General features: G+C 45.4%; 2 long non-coding RNA genes across 2 annotated transcripts; both read left to right on the plus strand.

Annotated features, from left to right (window-relative positions):
- Window positions 1-20: 20 nt before the first annotated feature.
- On the plus strand, window positions 21-1,858 carry LOC124029011. Its single transcript, XR_006837701.1, has 2 exons — window positions 21-419; window positions 921-1,858. It is a non-coding gene; the product is annotated as an uncharacterized LOC124029011 (long non-coding RNA).
- Window positions 1,859-7,687: 5,829 nt separating this feature from the next.
- Window positions 7,688-9,694, plus strand: LOC124029012. Its single transcript, XR_006837702.1, has 2 exons — window positions 7,688-7,765; window positions 8,757-9,694. It is a non-coding gene; the product is annotated as an uncharacterized LOC124029012 (long non-coding RNA).
- The last annotated feature ends 10,612 nt before the right edge of the window (window positions 9,695-20,306 follow it).

A 20,306-nucleotide genomic window follows, 5' to 3' on the forward strand; every position in this document is an offset into this window, starting at 1 on the left:
CTTCCCTACATACACATGCCAATGTTCAGGCCCCTTGAAGTGACTAACAATTAACCAAAATTCTGTATTTTTAAAACTAATCCACAAACCTTAACTAGAATACTTTCGTTTTCATCAGCTTTTTTATGCAGTTTTTAGGCTGGAATCCCAACTTGATTTGTGCGCATAACTTGACGAACACAGATCTCAAGTTAGGATTTGGCACTTAGATTTGGCACAAATTTAGTTTCAAACCAAATAAGCAAAAGACAACTTTTTTTAACTGACACTAACTGATGTTTGATGTTTTTCCCAACAATGATGTTTCCTGTGGTGGCTGAGAGCGAGACAGAGCCCAGCACCTTCTCCAGCCTGGGCTCCACGTTCAGAGAGACACGACCTCCACAAAGCCACTTATCAAGGTCATTTTGATGGCATGGGTAGATACAAAAAGCAAACAACACTGGGGTGATAGGAAAGACCAGATGGGGAATCACTATCACTTACTATTATATTAAATGCATTTATAATAGACACTCATAATAACATACCTTACTATTATATTAAATGCATTTATAATAGACACTCATAATAACATACCTTACTATTATATTAAATGCATTTATAATAGACACTCATAATAACATACCTTACTATTATATTAAATGCATTTATAATAGACACTCATAATAACATACCTTAAAAGTTTGTTTCCATACGTTTTCACTCACAATACTTTTATGGCCTCCTTTCTTTTCTCCACATGACATCTACTCTTTCTGGTTAAAAATAGAATTCCAAGCTGCTCATATACCTGACTGGATAATCATATGGCTCTAAACTAGTTCCAGATTACTACAAGCAATGCTTCAGGTATCTTGTCTTTTAACTGTGTTAAAGTTGAACCAAGATACTTTTCATTTGTTCTCTATATATTCTAGGTGCTGCCACTTTAGAGAAGAAACTCACAAGGAACTTCATCTGGACAAAGGTTTCTGTTCTGGAGATAGTTACTGTATTTGTAAAGGTGGAGTCGTCAATATGACAATCATACAAAACGGGGCAAATTACTGCATACATAAATCAACAACAGTATTCAAATCTTCTGAGATTGCTACTTGAGGTTTTTCCCAATCTGGGCTAGGCTCAAGGGAGGGTGCAGATTGGGAAGAGTCAATTAATTTTTAGTTTTGCCATAACATTTTATAGTCATGATGTCATGATCTGATTTGCTGTTCTTTTTCAAAATGTTAGCAGAAACTACTGTAGTTACCATAATGAGCCAGTATTGGACACATTGGGTGATATTTTGGACCCATTATAGACATTTGAGATTTGTTCATGAACTCAATGCTTTCCTTATGGATTCTGAGCAAAGCCAAATAGATGGCAATTGTATTAGGCCATTTACATTGAACATGTGTTACAATTTGGCTAAATCTATGCCAAAGTGACCATCAACAATAAGGTAATAGCTTTTCTTGTTATTGATAAATATGGCCAGATTCATATCACTGTGTTAACATTGCAATTTTGTGTTTATTTTTGAGGGTAAGTCAGAACTTATTTTCCCTGTCTTGGTTTCATCCGTCTCCTTTTTCTGCTTTGGTGCCCATGTAAGACTCAAGGCCAGAGAGATGTTCAACAATGGGCCCTGTGGATATTTCTCAGAAACATTTGAAAACAGAAATGTATTAAAACATATGTAACACTTTTGTCCATGTACTTAACTTTATTCGTGTAATCCAACCCAAATAATTGGACACCACTTTTTCCAATATATGATAAAACATTATGCATATTTTGTCTGCTGTTGAGAACATAACTTGTATTCATTTTCACGTGTGTTTTAATATAATAAACATGTCTGTGAAAAACATTTGGTATAGTCCGTGCCTATCTGATGATCAGTAAAAGATCTTTGGTAATAGTATTCATTTTCACGTGTGTTTTAATATAATAAACATGTCTGAAAAATATTTGGTATAGTCCGTGCCTATCTGATGATCAGTAAAAGATCTTTGTAATAAATATTTGGTATAGTCCGTGGCTATTTGATGATCAGTAAAAGATCTTTGTAATAAATATTTGGTATAGTCCGTGGCTATCTGATGATCAGTAAAAGATCTTTGTAATAAATATTTGGTATAGTCCGTGCCTATCTGATGATCAGTGTCCAAGTAATAGCTTACTTGGACACTGTCAAAGCCTACATAATCATGTAGCCATAATGACATGCTGTCACAAAAATCCTGACTTAGCCTGTCTGCTTAGGTGTAAGCAATTAGATCGCAATATCTACTAAGCTAACATATGGAATTGTTTTAAGATGTTCATAAAAATGTATCATTTTGCCATTTGATTTCAAATGTTCTGTTATGCAGGTGAATGAGGACCCAAAAGCGACTTGGCGAAAACAGAGTCTTTAATCCAGTAAAGTAAATCTACAATCATAAGGCATAATTCCACTCGTAATGACGAGAACAGACTGGAGACTCGATCAAGAACTGCAGGTTGCCTCGGGAAGGCACTTGAACGTAGCAGACTCAGACACCTGCTCACCACGCAGCATCTGAGGGAAACACGACACGACAGGGCGATACACAGCACGGTGAACAATAGACAAGGATCCGACAGGGCAGAAACGGAAAAGAAGGGGAGAAATAGGGACTCTAATCAGGGAAAAAGATAGGGAACAGGTGTGGGAAGACTAAATGATTGATTAGGGGAATAGGAACAGCTGGGAGCAGGAACGGAACGATAGAGAGAAGAGAGAGAGGAAGGGAGAGAGAAAAAGGGGAACGAACCTAAAAAGACCAGCAGGGGGAAAAATGAACAGAGGGAAAAGCAAAATGACAAGACAATCTAAGATAAAACATGACAGTACCCCCCCACTCACCGAGCGCCTACTGGCGCACTCGAGGAGGAATCCTGGCGGCAACGGAGGAAATCATCAATGAGTGAACGGTCCAGCACGTCCCGAGACGGAACCCAACTCCTCTCCTCAGGACCGTAACCCTCCCAATCCACTAAGTATTGGTGACCCCGTCCCCGAGAACGCATGTCCATGATCTTATGTACCTTGTAAATAGGTGCGCTCTCGACAAGGACGGGAGGGGGGAGGGAAGACGAACGGGGTGCGAAGAAAGGGCTTGACACAGGAGACATGGAAGACAGGATGGACGCGACGAAGATGTCGCGGAAGAAGCAGTCGCACAGCGACAGGATTGACGACCTGGGAGACACGGAACGGACCAATGAACCGCGGAGTCAACTTACGAGAAGCTGTCGTAAGAGGAAGGTTGCGAGTGGAAAGCCACACTCTCTGGCCGCAACAATACCTTGGACTCTTAATCCTGCGTTTATTGGCGGCTCTCACAGTCTGTGCCCTGTAACGGCAAAGTGCAGACCTCACCCTCCTCCAGGTGCGCTCACAACGTTGGACAAACGCTTGAGCGGAGGGAACGCTGGACTCGGCAAGCTGGGATGAGAACAGAGGAGGCTGGTAACCCAGACTACTCTGAAACGGAGATAACCCGGTAGCAGACGAAGGAAGCGAATTGTGAGCGTATTCTGCCCAGGGGAGCTGTTCTGCCCAAGACGCAGGGTTTCTGAAAGAAAGGCTGCGTAGTATGCGACCAATCGTCTGATTGGCCCTCTCTGCTTGACCGTTAGACTGGGGATGAAACCCGGAAGAGAGACTGACGGACGCACCAATCAAACGACAGAACTCCCTCCAAAACTGTGACGTGAATTGCGGGCCTCTGTCTGAAACGGCGTCTAACGGGAGGCCATGAATTCTGAATACATTCTCGATAATGATTTGTGCCGTCTCCTTAGCGGAAGGAAGTTTAGCGAGGGGAATGAAATGTGCCGCCTTAGAGAACCTATCGACAACCGTAAGAATCACAGTCTTCCCCGCAGACAAAGGCAGACCGGTAATGAAGTCTAGGGCGATGTGAGACCATGGTCGAGAAGGAATGGGGAGCGGTCTGAGACGACCGGCAGGAGGAGAGTTACCCGACTTAGTCTGCGCGCAGTCCGAACAAGCAGCCACGAAACGGCGCGTGTCACGCTCCTGAGTCGGCCACCAAAAGCGCTGGCGAATAGACGCAAGAGTGCCTCGAACACCGGGATGACCAGCTAACTTGGCAGAGTGAGCCCACTGAAGAACAGCCAGACGAGTGGAAACAGGAACGAAAAGGAGGTTACTAGGACAAGCGCGGCGACGCAGTGTGCGTGAGTGCTTGCTTAACCTGTCTTTCAATTCCCCAGACTGTTAACCCGACAACACGCCCATAAGGAAGAATCCCCTCGGGATCAGTAGAAGCCACAGAAGAACTAAAAACAGACGGGATAAGGCATCAGGCTTGGTGTTCTTGCTACCCGGACGGTAAGAAATCACAAACTCGAAACGAGCGAAAAACAACGCCCAACGAGCTTGACGGGCATTAAGTCGTTTGGCAGAACGGATGTACTCAAGGTTCTTATGGTCTGTCCAAACGACAAAAGGAACGGTCGCCCCCTCCAACCACTGTCGCCATTCGCCTAGGGCTAAGCGGATGGCGAGCAGTTCACGGTTACCCACATCATAGTTGCGCTCAGATGGCGACAGGCGATGAGAAAAATAAGCGCAAGGATGAACCTTATCGTCAGACTGGAAGCGCTGGGATAGAATGGCTCCCACGCCTACCTCTGAAGCGTCAACCTCGACAATGAATTGTCTAGTGACGTCAGGAGTAACGAGGATAGGAGCGGACGTAAAACGTTCTTTTAGAAGATCAAAAGCTCCCTGGGCGGAACCGGACCACTTAAAACACGTCTTGACAGAAGTAAGAGCTGTGAGAGGGGCAGCAACTTGACCGAAATTACGAATGAAACGCCGATAGAAATTAGCGAAACCTAAAAAGCGCTGCAACTCGACACGTGACCTTGGAACGGGCCAATCACTGACAGCTTGGACCTTAGCGGAATCCATCTGAATGCCTTCAGCGGAAATAACGGAACCGAGAAAAAAGTAACGGAGGAGACATGAAAAGAGCACTTCTCAGACTTTACATAGAGACAATTCTCTAAAAGGCGCTGTAGAACACGTCGAACGTGCTGAACATGAATCTCGAGTGACGGAGAAAAAATCAGGATATCGTCAAGATAGACAAAAACAAAGATGTTCAGCATGTCTCTCAGAACATCATTAACTAATGCCTGAAAAACAGCTGGCGCATTGGCGAGACCAAACGGCAGAACCCGGTACTCAAAATGCCCTAACGGAGTGTTAAACGCCGTTTTCCACTCGTCCCCCTCTCTGATGCGCACGAGATGGTAAGCGTTACGAAGGTCCAACTTAGTAAAGCACCTGGCTCCCTGCAGAATCTCGAAGGCTGATGACATAAGGGGAAGCGGATAACGATTCTTAACCGTTATGTCATTCAGCCCTCGATAATCCACGCAGGGGCGCAGAGTACCGTCCTTCTTCTTAACAAAAAAGAACCCCGCCCCGGCCGGAGAGGAAGAAGGCACTATGGTACCGGCGTCAAGAGACACAGACAAATAATCCTCGAGAGCCTTACGTTCGGGAGCCGACAGAGAGTATAGTCTACCCCGAGGGGAGTGGTCCCCGGGAGGAGATCAATACTACAATCATACGACCGGTGAGGAGGAAGGGAGTTGGCTCGGGACCGACTGAAGACCGTGCGCAGATCATGATATTCCTCCGGCACTCCTGTCAAATCGCCAGGTTCCTCCTGAGAAGTAGGGACAGAAGAAACGGGAGGGATGGCAGACATTAAACACTTCACATGACAAGAAACGTTCCAGGATAGGATAGAATTACTAGACCAATTAATAGAAGGATTATGACATACTAGCCAGGGATGACCCAAAACAACAGGTGTAAACGGTGAACGAAAAATCAAAAAAGAAATAGTCTCACTGTGGTTACCAGATACTGTGAGGGTTAACGGTAGTGTCTCAAATCTGATACTGGGAAGATGACTACCATCTAAGGCGAACATGGGCGTAGGCTTCTCTAACTCTCTGAAAGGAATGTCATGTTCCGAGCCCATGCTTCGTCCATGAAACAACCCTCAGCCCCAGAGTCTATCAAGGCACTACATGTAGCACCCGAACCGGTCAGCGTAGATGGACCGACAAAGTAGTACAGGATTTTGATGGAGAGTCTTGAGTAGTTGCGCTCACCTGTAGCCCTCCGCTTACAGATGAGCTCTGGCTTTTACTGGACATGAATTAACAAAATGTCCAGCAACTCCGCAATAGAGGCACAGGCGGTTGGTGATCCTCCGTTCCCTCTCCTTAGTCGAGATGCGAATCCCTCCCAGCTGCATGGGCTCAGTCTCTGAGCCAGAGGAGGGAGATGGTTGCGATGCGGAGCAGGGAAACACCGTTGATGCGAGCTCTCTTCCACGAGCCCGGTGACGAAGATCTACCCGTCGTTCTATGCGGATGGCGAGAGCAATCAAAGAGTCCACATCTGAAGGAACCTCCCGGGAGAGAATCTCATCCTTAACCACTGCGTGGAGTCCCTCCAGAAAACGAGCGAGCAGCGCCGGCTCGTTCCACTCACTAGAGGCAGCAAGAGTGCGAAACTCAATAGAATAATCCGTTATGGACCGTTCACCTTGGCATAGGGAAGCCAGGGCCCTAGAAGCCTCCTACCAAAAACTGAACGGTCAAAAACCCGAATCATCTCCTCTTTAAAGTTCTGGAACTTGTTAGAGCAATCAGCCCTTGCCTCCCAGATAGCTGTGCCCCATTCTCGAGCCCGGCCAGTAAGGAGTGAAATGACGTAAGCAACCCGAGCTCTCTCTCTAGAGTATGTGTTGGGTTGGAGAGAGAACACAATCTCACACTGCGTGAGAAAGGAGCGGCACTCAGTGGGCTGCCCGGAGTAGCAAGGTGGGTTATTAACCCTAGGTTCTGGAGGCTCGGCAGGCCAGGAAGTAACAGGTGGCACGAGACGTAGACTCTGGAACTGTCCAGAGAGGTCGGAAACCTGAGCGGCCAGGTTCTCCACGGCATGGCGAGCAGCAGACAATTCCTGCTCGTGTCTGCCGAGCATGGCTCCTTGGATCTCGACGGCAGTGTAACGAGCGTCTGAAGTCGCTGGGTCCATTCCTTGGTCGGTTCCTTCTGTCATGCAGGTGAAAGAGGACCCAAAAGCGACTTGGCGAAAACAGAGTCTTTAATCCAGTAAAGTTAATACAAACAAAAAACACAACTTTCACTCGAAATGACGAGGACAAACTGGAGACTCGATCTTGAACAGCAGGTGAACAGCAGGTTGCCTCGGGAAGGCACTTGAACCAGACAGACTCAGACACCTGCTCACCACGCAGCATCTGAGGAAAACACGACACGACAGGGCGATACACAAACACAGCACGGTGAATTCTAGACAAGGAACCGACAGGACAGGAACGGAACACAAAGGAAGAAATAGGGACTCTAATCAGGGGAAAGGATCGGGAACAGGTGTGGGAAGACTAAATGATTGATTAGGGGAATAGGAACAGCTGGGAGCAGGAACGGAACGATAGAGAGAAGAGAGAGCGAGAGAGTGAGAGAGGGAGGGGGAGAGAGAGGGATAGGAAGAGGGAAAGAACCTAATAAGACCAGCAGAGGGAAACGAATAGAATGGGAAGCACAGGGACAAGACAAGATAATAAATGACAAAACATGACACCAGCACCTTCTCCAGCCTGGGCTCCACGTTCAGAGAGACACGACCTCCACAAAGCCACTTATCAAGGTCATTTTGATGGCATGGGTAGATACAAAAAGCAAACAACACTGGGGTGATAGGAAAGACCAGATGGGGAATCACTATCACTTACTATTTTATTAAATGCATTTATAATAGACACTCATAATAACATACCTTACTATTATATTAAATGCATTTATAATAGACACTCATAATAACATACCTTACTATTATATTAAATGCATTTATAATAGACACTCATAATAACATACCTTACTATTATATTAAATGCATTTATAATAGACACTCATAATAACATACCTTACTATTATATTAAATGCATTTATAATAGACACTCATAATAACATACCTTACTATTATGTTAAATGCATTTATAATAGACACTCATAATAACATACCTTACTATTATATTAAATGCATTTATAATAGACACTCATAATAACATACCTTACTATTATATTAAATGCATTTATAATAGACACTCATAATAACATACCTTACTATTATATTAAATGCATTTATAATAGACACTCATAATAACATACCTTACTATTTTATTAAATGCATTTATAATAGACACTCATAATAACATACCTTACTATTATATTAAATGCATTTATAATAGACACTCATAATAACATACCTTACTATTATATTAAATGCATTTATAATAGACACTCATAATAACATACCTTACTATTATATTAAATGCATTTATAATAGACACTCATAATAACATACCTTACTATTATATTAAATGCATTTATAATAGACACTCATAATAACATACCTTAAAAGTTTGTTTCCATACGTTTTCACTCACAATACTTTTATGGCCTCCTTTCTTTTCTCCACATGACATCTACTCTTTCTGGTTAAAAATAGAATTCCAAGCTGCTCATATACCTGACTGGATAATCATATGGCTCTAAACTAGTTCCAGATTACTACAAGCAATGCTTCAGGTATCTTGTCTTTTAACTGTGTTAAAGTTGAACCAAGATACTTTTCATTTGTTCTCTATATATTCTAGGTGCTGCCACTTTAGAGAAGAAACTCACAAGGAACTTCATCTGGACAAAGGTTTCTGTTCTGGAGATAGTTACTGTATTTGTAAAGGTGGAGTCGTCAATATGACAATCATACAAAACGGGGCAAATTACTGCATACATAAATCAACAACAGTATTCAAATCTTCTGAGATTGCTACTTGAGGTTTTTCCCAATCTGGGCTAGGCTCAAGGGAGGGTGCAGATTGGGAAGAGTCAATTAATTTTTAGTTTTGCCATAACATTTTATAGTCATGATGTCATGATCTGATTTGCTGTTCTTTTTCAAAATGTTAGCAGAAACTACTGTAGTTACCATAATGAGCCAGTATTGGACACATTGGGTGATATTTTGGACCCATTATAGACATTTGAGATTTGTTCATGAACTCAATGCTTTCCTTATGGATTCTGAGCAAAGCCAAATAGATGGCAATTGTATTAGGCCATTTACATTGAACATGTGTTACAATTTGGCTAAATCTATGCCAAAGTGACCATCAACAATAAGGTAATAGCTTTTCTTGTTATTGATAAATATGGCCAGATTCATATCACTGTGTTAACATTGCAATTTTGTGTTTATTTTTGAGGGTAAGTCAGAACTTATTTTCCCTGTCTTGGTTTCATCCGTCTCCTTTTTCTGCTTTGGTGCCCATGTAAGACTCAAGGCCAGAGAGATGTTCAACAATGGGCCCTGTGGATATTTCTCAGAAACATTTGAAAACAGAAATGTATTAAAACATATGTAACACTTTTGTCCATGTACTTAACTTTATTCGTGTAATCCAACCCAAATAATTGGACACCACTTTTTCCAATATATGATAAAACATTATGCATATTTTGTCTGCTGTTGAGAACATAACTTGTATTCATTTTCACGTGTGTTTTAATATAATAAACATGTCTGTGAAAAACATTTGGTATAGTCCGTGCCTATCTGATGATCAGTAAAAGATCTTTGGTAATAGTATTCATTTTCACGTGTGTTTTAATATAATAAACATGTCTGAAAAATATTTGGTATAGTCCGTGCCTATCTGATGATCAGTAAAAGATCTTTGTAATAAATATTTGGTATAGTCCGTGGCTATTTGATGATCAGTAAAAGATCTTTGTAATAAATATTTGGTATAGTCCGTGGCTATCTGATGATCAGTAAAAGATCTTTGTAATAAATATTTGGTATAGTCCGTGCCTATCTGATGATCAGTGTCCAAGTAATAGCTTACTTGGACACTGTCAAAGCCTACATAATCATGTAGCCATAATGACATGCTGTCACAAAAATCCTGACTTAGCCTGTCTGCTTAGGTGTAAGCAATTAGATCGCAATATCTACTAAGCTAACATATGGAATTGTTTTAAGATGTTCATAAAAATGTATCATTTTGCCATTTGATTTCAAATGTTCTGTTATGCAGGTGAATGAGGACCCAAAAGCGACTTGGCGAAAACAGAGTCTTTAATCCAGTAAAGTAAATCTACAATCATAAGGCATAATTCCACTCGTAATGACGAGAACAGACTGGAGACTCGATCAAGAACTGCAGGTTGCCTCGGGAAGGCACTTGAACGTAGCAGACTCAGACACCTGCTCACCACGCAGCATCTGAGGGAAACACGACACGACAGGGCGATACACAGCACGGTGAACAATAGACAAGGATCCGACAGGGCAGAAACGGAAAAGAAGGGGAGAAATAGGGACTCTAATCAGGGAAAAGATAGGGAACAGGTGTGGGAAGACTAAATGATTGATTAGGGGAATAGGAACAGCTGGGAGCAGGAACGGAACGATAGAGAGAAGAGAGAGAGGAAGGGAGAGAGAAAAAGGGGAACGAACCTAAAAAAAAGACCAGCAGGGGGAAAAATGAACAGAGGGAAAAGCAAAATGACAAGACAATCTAAGATAAAACATGACAGTACCCCCCCACTCACCGAGCGCCTCCTGGCGCACTCGAGAGGAATCCTGGCGGCAACGGAGGAAATCATCAATAAGTGAACGGTCCAGCACGTCCCGAGACGGAACCCAACTCCTCTCCTCAGGACCGTAACCCTCCCAATCCACTAAGTATTGGTGACCCCGTCCCGAGAACGCATGTCCATGATCCTACGTACCTTGTAAATAGGTGCGCTCTCGACAAGGACGGGAGGGGGAGGGAAGACGAACGGGGGTGCGAAGAAAGGGCTTGACACAGGAGACATGGAAGACAGGATGGACGCGACGAAGATGTCGCGGAAGAAGCAATCGCACAGCGACAGGATTGACGACCTGGGAGACACGGAACGGACCAATGAACCGCGGAGTCAACTTACGAGAAGCTGTCGTAAGAGGAAGGTTGCGAGTGGAAAGCCACACTCTCTGGCCGCAACAATACCTTGGACTCTTAATCCTACGTTTATTGGCGGCTCTCACAGTCTGTGCCCTGTAACGGCAAAGTGCAGACCTCACCCTCCTCCAGGTGCGCTCACAACGTTGGACAAACGCTTGAGCGGAGGGAACGCTGGACTCGGCAAGCTGGGATGAGAACAGAGGAGGCTGGTAACCCAGACTACTCTGAAACGGAGATAACCCGGTAGCAGACGAAGGAAGCGAGTTGTGAGCGTATTCTGCCCAGGGAGCTGTTCTGCCCAAGACGCAGGGTTTCTGAAAGAAAGGCTGCGTAGTATGCGACCAATCGTCTGATTGGCCCTCTCTGCTTGACCGTTAGACTGGGGATGAAACCCGGAAGAGAGACTGACGGACGCACCAATCAAACGACAGAACTCCCTCCAAAACTGTGACGTGAATTGCGGACCTCTGTCTGAAACGGCGTCTAACGGGAGGCCATGAATTCTGAACACATTCTCGATGATGATTTATGCCGTCTCCTTAGCGGAAGGAAGTTTAGCGAGGGGAATGAAATGTGCCGCCTTAGAGAACCTATCGACAACCGTAAGAATCACAGTCTTCCCCGCAGACAAAGGCAGACCGGTAATGAAGTCTAGGGCGATGTGAGACCATGGTCGAGAAGGAATGGGGAGCGGTCTGAGACCACCGGCAGGAGGAGAGTTACCCGACTTAGTCTGCGCGCAGTCCGAACAAGCAGCCACGAAACGGCGCGTGTCACGCTCCTGAGTCGGCCACCAAAGCGCTGGCGAATAGACGCAAGAGTGCCTCGAACACCGGGATGACCAGCTAACTTGGCAGAGTGAGCCCACTGAAGAACAGCCAGACGAGTGGAAACAGGGACGAAAAGGAGGTTACTAGGACAAGCGCGCGGCGACGCAGTGTGCGTGAGTGCTTGCTTAACCTGTCTTTCAATTCCCCAGACTGTCAACCCGACAACACGCCCATAAGGAAGAATCCCCTCGGGATCAGTAGAAGCCACAGAAGAACTAAACAGACGGGATAAGGCATCAGGCTTGGTGTTTTTGCTACCCGGACGGTAAGAAATCACAAACTCGAAACGAGCGAAAAACAACGCCCAACGAGCTTGACGGGCATTAAGTCGTTTGGCAGAACGGATGTACTCAAGGTTCTTATGGTCTGTCCAAACGACAAAAGGAACGGTCGCCCCCTCCAACCACTGTCGCCATTCGCCTAGGGCTAAGCGGATGGCGAGCAGTTCATGTTACCCACATCATAGTTGCGTTCAGATGGCGACAGGCGATGAGAAAAATAAGCGCAAGGATGAACCTTATCGTCAGACTGGAAGCGCTGGGATAGAATGGCTCCCACGCCTACCTCTGAAGCGTCAACCTCGACAATGAATTGTCTAGTGACGTCAGGAGTAACGAGGATAGGAGCGGACGTAAAACGTTCTTTTAGAAGATCAAAAGCTCCCTGGGCGGAACCGGACCACTTAAAACACGTCTTGACAGAAGTAAGAGCTGTGACCGAAATTACAAATGAAACGCCGATAGAAATTAGCGAAACCTAAAAAGCGCTGCAACTCGACACGTGACCTTGGAACGGGCCAATCACTGACAGCTTGGACCTTAGCGGAATCCATCTGAATGCCTTCAGCGGAAATAACGGAACCGAGAAAAGTAACGGAGGAGACATGAAAAGAGCACTTCTCAGCCTTCACGTAGAGACAATTCTCTAAAAGGCGCTGTAGAACACGTCGAACGTGCTGAACATGAATCTCGAGTGACGGTGAAAAAATCAGGATATCGTCAAGATAGACAAAAACAAAGATGTTCAGCATGTCTCTCAGAACATCATTAACTAATGCCTGAAAAACAGCTGGCGCATTGGCGAGACCAAACGGCAGAACCCGGAAGGGAGAGAGAAAAAGGGGAACGAACCTAAAAAGACCAGCAGGGGGAAAAATGAACAGAGGGAAAAGCAAAATGACAAGACAATCTAAGACAAAACATGACATGTTCAGACCCCTGTAGGTATAATGAGAAAAAAAAGTGCCTTTACTGCTAGAGCCCATAGAAATGCATTGAATAACACAGTTGTACATGGCATGCAGTGGGAAGGTGTGTGTTGAGGAAGAATGGCGCCAAGTATAAACCATGTTCTGCTGTCACTGATAGCTCAGAAATGGAACCTGAGGAGAGAGGATGAATTACCTGTGGTGGCAGGTGTTGTGAAGACCTCCAACCCTTGCCCCGGGCCAAGTGGGAGTGACATTCTTGGAGAAAGTGGATACCTGCCTTTTGGCTGATCCATGTGTAGTTATAGGCTGGGTAGAAAATACGTTGTGTACTGTTAAATTGGTGAAGGTAGTTCGAAGTGGACTTCATTTTCTGTGTTCTGTCCAGTGGGAGGGCGTGCATTGCTCATGTTGCAATAGTGTGAAGGAGGGAGATTCCAAGGTGTGAGCAAGAGGGCAAGGAAAGTGTATAGTCATGGCCAAAAGTTTTGAGAATGACACAAATATTAAATTCCACAAAGTTTGCTGCTTCAGTGTCTAGATATTTTTGTCTATAATTATAATAATTTGTATAATTATAAGCATTTCATAAGTGTCAAAGGCTTTTATTGACAATTACATGAAGTTGATGCAAAGGGTCAATATTTGCAGTGTTGACCCTTCTTTTTCAAGACCTCTGCAATCCGCCCTGGCATGCTGTCAATTAACTTCTGGGCCACGTCCTGACTGATGGCAGCCCATTCTTGCATCAAATAAAAATAAAAATAAATTTAAAAAAAATTATTTGTCACATACACATGGTTAGCAGATGTAAATGCGAGTGTGGCGAAATGCTTGTGCTTCTAGTTCCGACAATGCAGTGATAACCAACAAGTAATCTAACTAACAATTCCAAAACTACTGTCTTATACACAGTGTAAGGGGATAAGGAATATGTACATAAGGATATATGAATGAGTGATGGTACAGAGCAGCATACAGTAGATGGTATCGAGTACAGTATATACATATGAGATGAGTGTGTAGACAAAGTAAACAAAGTGGCATAGTTAAAGTGGCTAGTGATACATGTATTACATGTATTACATAAGGATGCAGTCGATGATGTAGAGTACAGTATATACGTATGCATATGAGATGAATAATGTAGGGTAAGTAACATTATATAAGGTAGCATTGTTTAAAGTGGCTAGTGATATATTAACATCATTTCCCATCAATTCCCATTATTAAAGTGGCTGGAGTTGGGTCAGTGTCAATGACAGTGTGTTGGCAGCAGCCACTCAATGTTAGTGGTGGCTGTTTAACAGTCTGATGGCCTTGAGATAGAAGCTGTTTTTCAGTCTCTCGGTCCCAGCTTTGATGCACCTGTACTGACCTCGTCTTCTGGATGATAGCGGGGTGAACAGGCAGTGGCTCGGGTGGTTGATGTCCTTGATGATCTTTATGGCCTTCCTGTAACATCGGGTGGTGTAGGTGTCCTGGAGGGCAGGTAGTTTGCCCCCGGTGATGCGTTGTGCAGACCTCACTACCCTCTGGAGAGCCTTACGGTTGAGGGCAGAGCAGTTGCCGTACCAGGCGGTGATACAGCCCGCCAGGATGCTCTCGATTGTGCATCTGTAGAAGTTTGTGAGTGCTTTTGGTGACAAGCCGAATTTCTTCAGCCTCCTGAGGTTGAAGAGGCGCTGCTGTATGCCGTCAAAATGACTTGTTAATAATCAATGCGTGGAGTTTGTCAGAATTTGTGGGTTTTTGTTTGTCTACCCGCCTCTTGAGGATGGAACACAAGTTGGGATTAATGTCTGGAGAGTTTGTGAGTGAGCCCACCAATAATTTTGCACGCCCAATTTTTCAGTTTTTGATTTGTTAAAAAAGTTTGAAATATCCAATAAATGTCGTTCCACTTCATGATTGTGTCCCACTTGTTGTTGATTCTTCACAAAACAATACAGTTTTATATCTTTATGTTTGAAGCCTGAAAAGGTCGCAAAGTTCAAGGGGGCCGAATACTTTCGCAAGGCACTGTAGGTCACTGGCGTACCGGACACCCCCGCAAGGAGGAGAAGCCCATGAGCTCTGGGGGCCCATGCACCTGTCATCGATGTCTATTTTCTCCATTAACAAGTCATGTTGACGGTAATCCTCAAACTCATTCAATAAAACGTTTTAATTACCATATGTACTAGGAAGCTAAGTGTTTGTTCTTTCTTGGGGATGGGTCTCAAATGGTAGAGGGACAGCTATTGGGGAACTGTGGGGGAATCTTGGAGGGTTCGGGTTCACGTTTTTTTGGCCTGGTGGTAGATTTGTCAACGTGCCATTGAGCAGGGCATTGACCCTGGATGCTTCTGTGTGGGAGAACTTGCACAATTGGTGGCTGACTAAATAGTTTTTTGCCCCACTGTACATATCTACCTCAATTACCTCATACCCCTGCACAACGACTCAGTACTGGTACCCCTTGTATATAGCAGAGTTATCTGTCTCATTGTGTATTTATTATTACTTTTATTATTACTCGTTTGACTTTTCTATTATTTCTCTATTTTCTTTCTCTCTGCATTGTTGGGAAGGACCTGTAAGCATTTCACTGTTAGTCCAAATAAATCAAATCACCTTACAGTGTAACAGGAGCTTACAGTGAAATGCTTACTTGCGAGCCCTTAACCAACAATGCAGTTTAAGGAAAATACCCCCCCCAAAAAAGAAAGTAACAAATAATTAAAGATTAGCAGTAAAATAATAATAGCAAGGCTATATACGGGGGGTACCGGTACAGAGTCAATGTGCGGTGGCACTGGTTAGTCGAGGTAATTGAGGTAATATATACATGTGGGTAGAGTGGGGGGCAATGCAAGTAGTCTGGGTAGTCATTTGATTAGATGTTCAACAGTCTTATAGCTTGGGGGCAGAAGCTGTTTAGAAGCCTCTTGGACCAAGACGTGGCGCTCCAGTACCACTTGCCATGCCTGTTGCTTACGAATTATGTGACAAATAGAATTTTATTTGATCAGACTACATCACACTGCTCAATGTCTGACAAGATTTTTGAAACTCTGATGTCTTTTAAATGGAAAATGGCTTCTTGTTCTCTTTCATGAGACACCAATGTAAAGTATAATGTCATGCAGGTGAAAGAGGACCCAAAAGCGACTTGGCGAAAACAGAGTCTTTAATCCAGTAAAGTAAATACAAACAAAAAACACAACTTTCACTCGAAATGACGAGGACAAACTGGAGACTCGATCTTGAACAGCAGGTGAACAGCAGGTTGCCTCGGGAAGGCACTTGAACCAGACAGACTCAGACACCTGCTCACCACGCAGCATCTGAGGAAAACACGACACGACAGGGCGATACACAAACACAGCACGGTGAATTCTAGACAAGGAACCGACAGGACAGGAACGGAACACAAAGGAAGAAATAGGGACTCTAATCAGGGGAAAGGATCGGGAACAGGTGTGGGAAGACTAAATGATTGATTAGGGGAATAGGAACAGCTGGGAGCAGGAACGGAACGATAGAGAGAAGAGAGAGCGAGAGAGTGAGAGAGGGAGGGGAGAGAGAGGGATAGAAAGAGGGAAAGAACCTAATAAGACCAGCAGAGGGAAACGAATAGAATGGGAAGCACAGGGACAAGACAAGATAATAAATGACAAAACATGACAGTACCCCCCACTCACCGAGCGCCTCCTGGCGCACTCGAGGAGGAATCCTGGCGGCAACGGAGGAAATCATCAATGAGTGAACGGTCCAGCACGTCCCGAGACGGAACCCAACTCCTCTCCTCAGGACCGTAACCCTCCCAATCCACTAAGTATTGGTGACCCCGTCCCCGAGAACGCATGTCCATGATCTTATGTACCTTGTAAATAGGTGCGCTCTCGACAAGGACGGGAGGGGGGGAGGGAAGACGAACGGGGGTGCGAAGAAAGGGCTTAACACAGGAGACATGGAAGACAGGATGGACGCGACGAAGATGTCGCGGAAGAAGCAGTCGCACAGCGACAGGATCTTGATGACCTGGGAGACACGGAACGGACCAATGAACCGCGGAGTCAACTTACGAGAAGCTGTCGTAAGAGGAAGGTTGCGAGTGGAAAGCCACACTCTCTGGCCGCAACAATACCTTGGACTCTTAATCCTGCGTTTATTGGCGGCTCTCACAGTCTGTGCCCTGTAACGGCAAAGTGCAGACCTCACCCTCCTCCAGGTGCGCTCACAACGTTGGACAAACGCTTGAGCGGAGGGAACGCTGGACTCGGCAAGCTGGGATGAGAACAGAGGAGGCTGGTAACCCAGACTACTCTGAAACGGAGATAACCCGGTAGCAGACGAAGGAAGCGAATTGTGAGCGTATTCTGCCCAGGGAGCTGTTCTGCCCAAGACGCAGGGTTTCTGAAAGAAAGGCTGCGTAGTATGCGACCAATCGTCTGATTGGCCCTCTCTGCTTGACCGTTAGACTGGGGATGAAACCCGGAAGAGAGACTGACGGACGCACCAATCAAACGACAGAACTCCCTCCAAAACTGTGACGTGAATTGCGGGCCTCTGTCTGAAACGGCGTCTAACGGGAGGCCATGAATTCTGAATACATTCTCGATAATGATTTGTGCCGTCTCCTTAGCGGAAGGAAGTTTAGCGAGGGAATGAAATGTGCCGCCTTAGAGAACCTATCGACAACCGTAAGAATCACAGTCTTCCCCGCAGACAAAGGCAGACCGGTAATGAAGTCTAGGGCGATGTGAGACCATGGTCGAGAAGGAATGGGGAGCGGTCTGAGACGACCGGCAGGAGGAGAGTTACCCGACTTAGTCTGCGCGCAGTCCGAACAAGCAGCCACGAAACGGCGCGTGTCACGCTCCTGAGTCGGCCACCAAAAGCGCTGGCGAATAGACGCAAGAGTGCCTCGAACACCGGGATGACCAGCTAACTTGGCAGAGTGAGCCCACTGAAGAACAGCCAGACGAGTGGAAACAGGAACGAAAAGGAGGTTACTAGGACAAGCGCGCGGCGACGCAGTGTGCGTGAGTGCCTGCTTAACCTGTCTTTCAATTCCCCAGACTGTTAACCCGACAACACGCCCATAAGGAAGAATCCCCTCGGGATCAGTAGAAGCCACAGAAGAACTAAACAGACGGGATAAGGCATCAGGCTTGGTGTTCTTGCTACCCGGACGGTAAGAAATCACAAACTCGAAACGAGCGAAAAACAACGCCCAACGAGCTTGACGGGCATTAAGTCGTTTGGCAGAACGGATGTACTCAAGGTTCTTATGGTCTGTCCAAACGACAAAGGAACGGTCGCCCCCTCCAACCACTGTCGCCATTCGCCTAGGGCTAAGCGGATGGCGAGCAGTTCACGGTTACCCACATCATAGTTGCGCTCAGATGGCGACAGGCGATGAGAAAAATAAGCGCAAGGATGAACCTTATCGTCAGACTGGAAGCGCTGGGATAGAATGGCTCCCACGCCTACCTCTGAAGCGTCAACCTCGACAATGAATTGTCTAGTGACGTCAGGAGTAACGAGGATAGGAGCGGACGTAAAACGTTCTTTTAGAAGATCAAAAGCTCCCTGGGCGGAACCGGACCACTTAAAACACGTCTTGACAGAAGTAAGAGCTGTGAGAGGGGCAGCAACTTGACCGAAATTACGAATGAAACGCCGATAGAAATTAGCGAAACCTAAAAAGCGCTGCAACTCGACACGTGACCTTGGAACGGGCCAATCACTGACAGCTTGGACCTTAGCGGAATCCATCTGAATGCCTTCAGCGGAAATAACGGAACCGAGAAAAGTAACGGAGGAGACATGAAAAGAGCACTTCTCAGACTTTACGTAGAGACAATTCTCTAAAGGCGCTGTAGAACACGTCGAACGTGCTGAACATGAATCTCGAGTGACGGAGAAAAAATCAGGATATCGTCAAGATAGACAAAAACAAAGATGTTCAGCATGTCTCTCAGAACATCATTAACTAAAGCCTGAAAAACAGCTGGCGCATTGGCGAGACCAAACGGCAGAACCCGGTACTCAAAATGCCCTAACGGAGTGTTAAACGCCGTTTTCCACTCGTCCCCCTCTCTGATGCGCACGAGATGGTAAGCGTTACGAAGGTCCAACTTAGTAAAGCACCTGGCTCCCTGCAGAATCTCGAAGGCTGATGACATAAGGGGAAGCGGATAACGATTCTTAACCGTTATGTCATTCAGCCCTCGATAATCCACGCAGGGGCGCAGAGTACCGTCCTTCTTCTTAACAAAAAAGAACCCCGCCCCGGCCGGAGAGGAAGAAGGCACTATGGTACCGGCGTCAAGAGACACAGACAAATAATCCTCAAGAGCCTTACGTTCGGGAGCCGACAGAGAGTATAGTCTACCCCGAGGAGGAGTGGTCCCCGGAAGGAGATCAATACTACAATCATACGACCGGTGAGGAGGAAGGGAGTTGGCTCGGGACCGACTGAAGACCGTGCGCAGATCATGATATTCCTCCGGCACTCCTGTCAAATCGCCAGGTTCCTCCTGAGAAGTAGGGACAGAAGAAACGGGAGGGATGGCAGACATTAAACACTTCACATGACAAGAAACGTTCCAGGATAGGATAGAATTACTAGACCAATTAATAGAAGGATTATGACATACTAGCCAGGGATGACCCAAAACAACAGGTGTAAACGGTGAACGAAAAATCAAAAAAGAAATAGTCTCACTGTGGTTACCAGATACTGTGAGGGTTAAAGGTAGTGTCTCAAATCTGATACTGGGAAGATGACTACCATCTAAGGCGAACATGGGCGTAGGCTTCTCTAACTCTTTGAAAGGAATGTCATGTTTCCGAACCCATGCTTCGTCCATGAAACAACCCTCAGCCCCAGAGTCTATCAAGGCACTACATGTAGCACCCGAACCGGTCCAGCGTAGATGGACCGACAAAGTAGTACAGGATCTTGATGGAGAGACTTGAGTAGTTGCGCTCACCTGTAGCCCTCCGCTTACAGATGAGCTCTGGCTTTTACTGGACATGAATTAACAAAATGTCCAGCAACTCCGCAATAGAGGCACAGGCGGTTGGTGATCCTCCGTTCCCTCTCCTTAGTCGAGATGCGAATCCCTCCCAGCTGCATGGGCTCAGACTCTGAGCCAGAGGAGG

Source organism: Oncorhynchus gorbuscha, unplaced genomic scaffold (genome assembly GCF_021184085.1).
Source record: "Oncorhynchus gorbuscha isolate QuinsamMale2020 ecotype Even-year unplaced genomic scaffold, OgorEven_v1.0 Un_scaffold_5243, whole genome shotgun sequence".
Taxonomy (NCBI): Eukaryota; Metazoa; Chordata; class Actinopteri; order Salmoniformes; family Salmonidae; genus Oncorhynchus; species Oncorhynchus gorbuscha.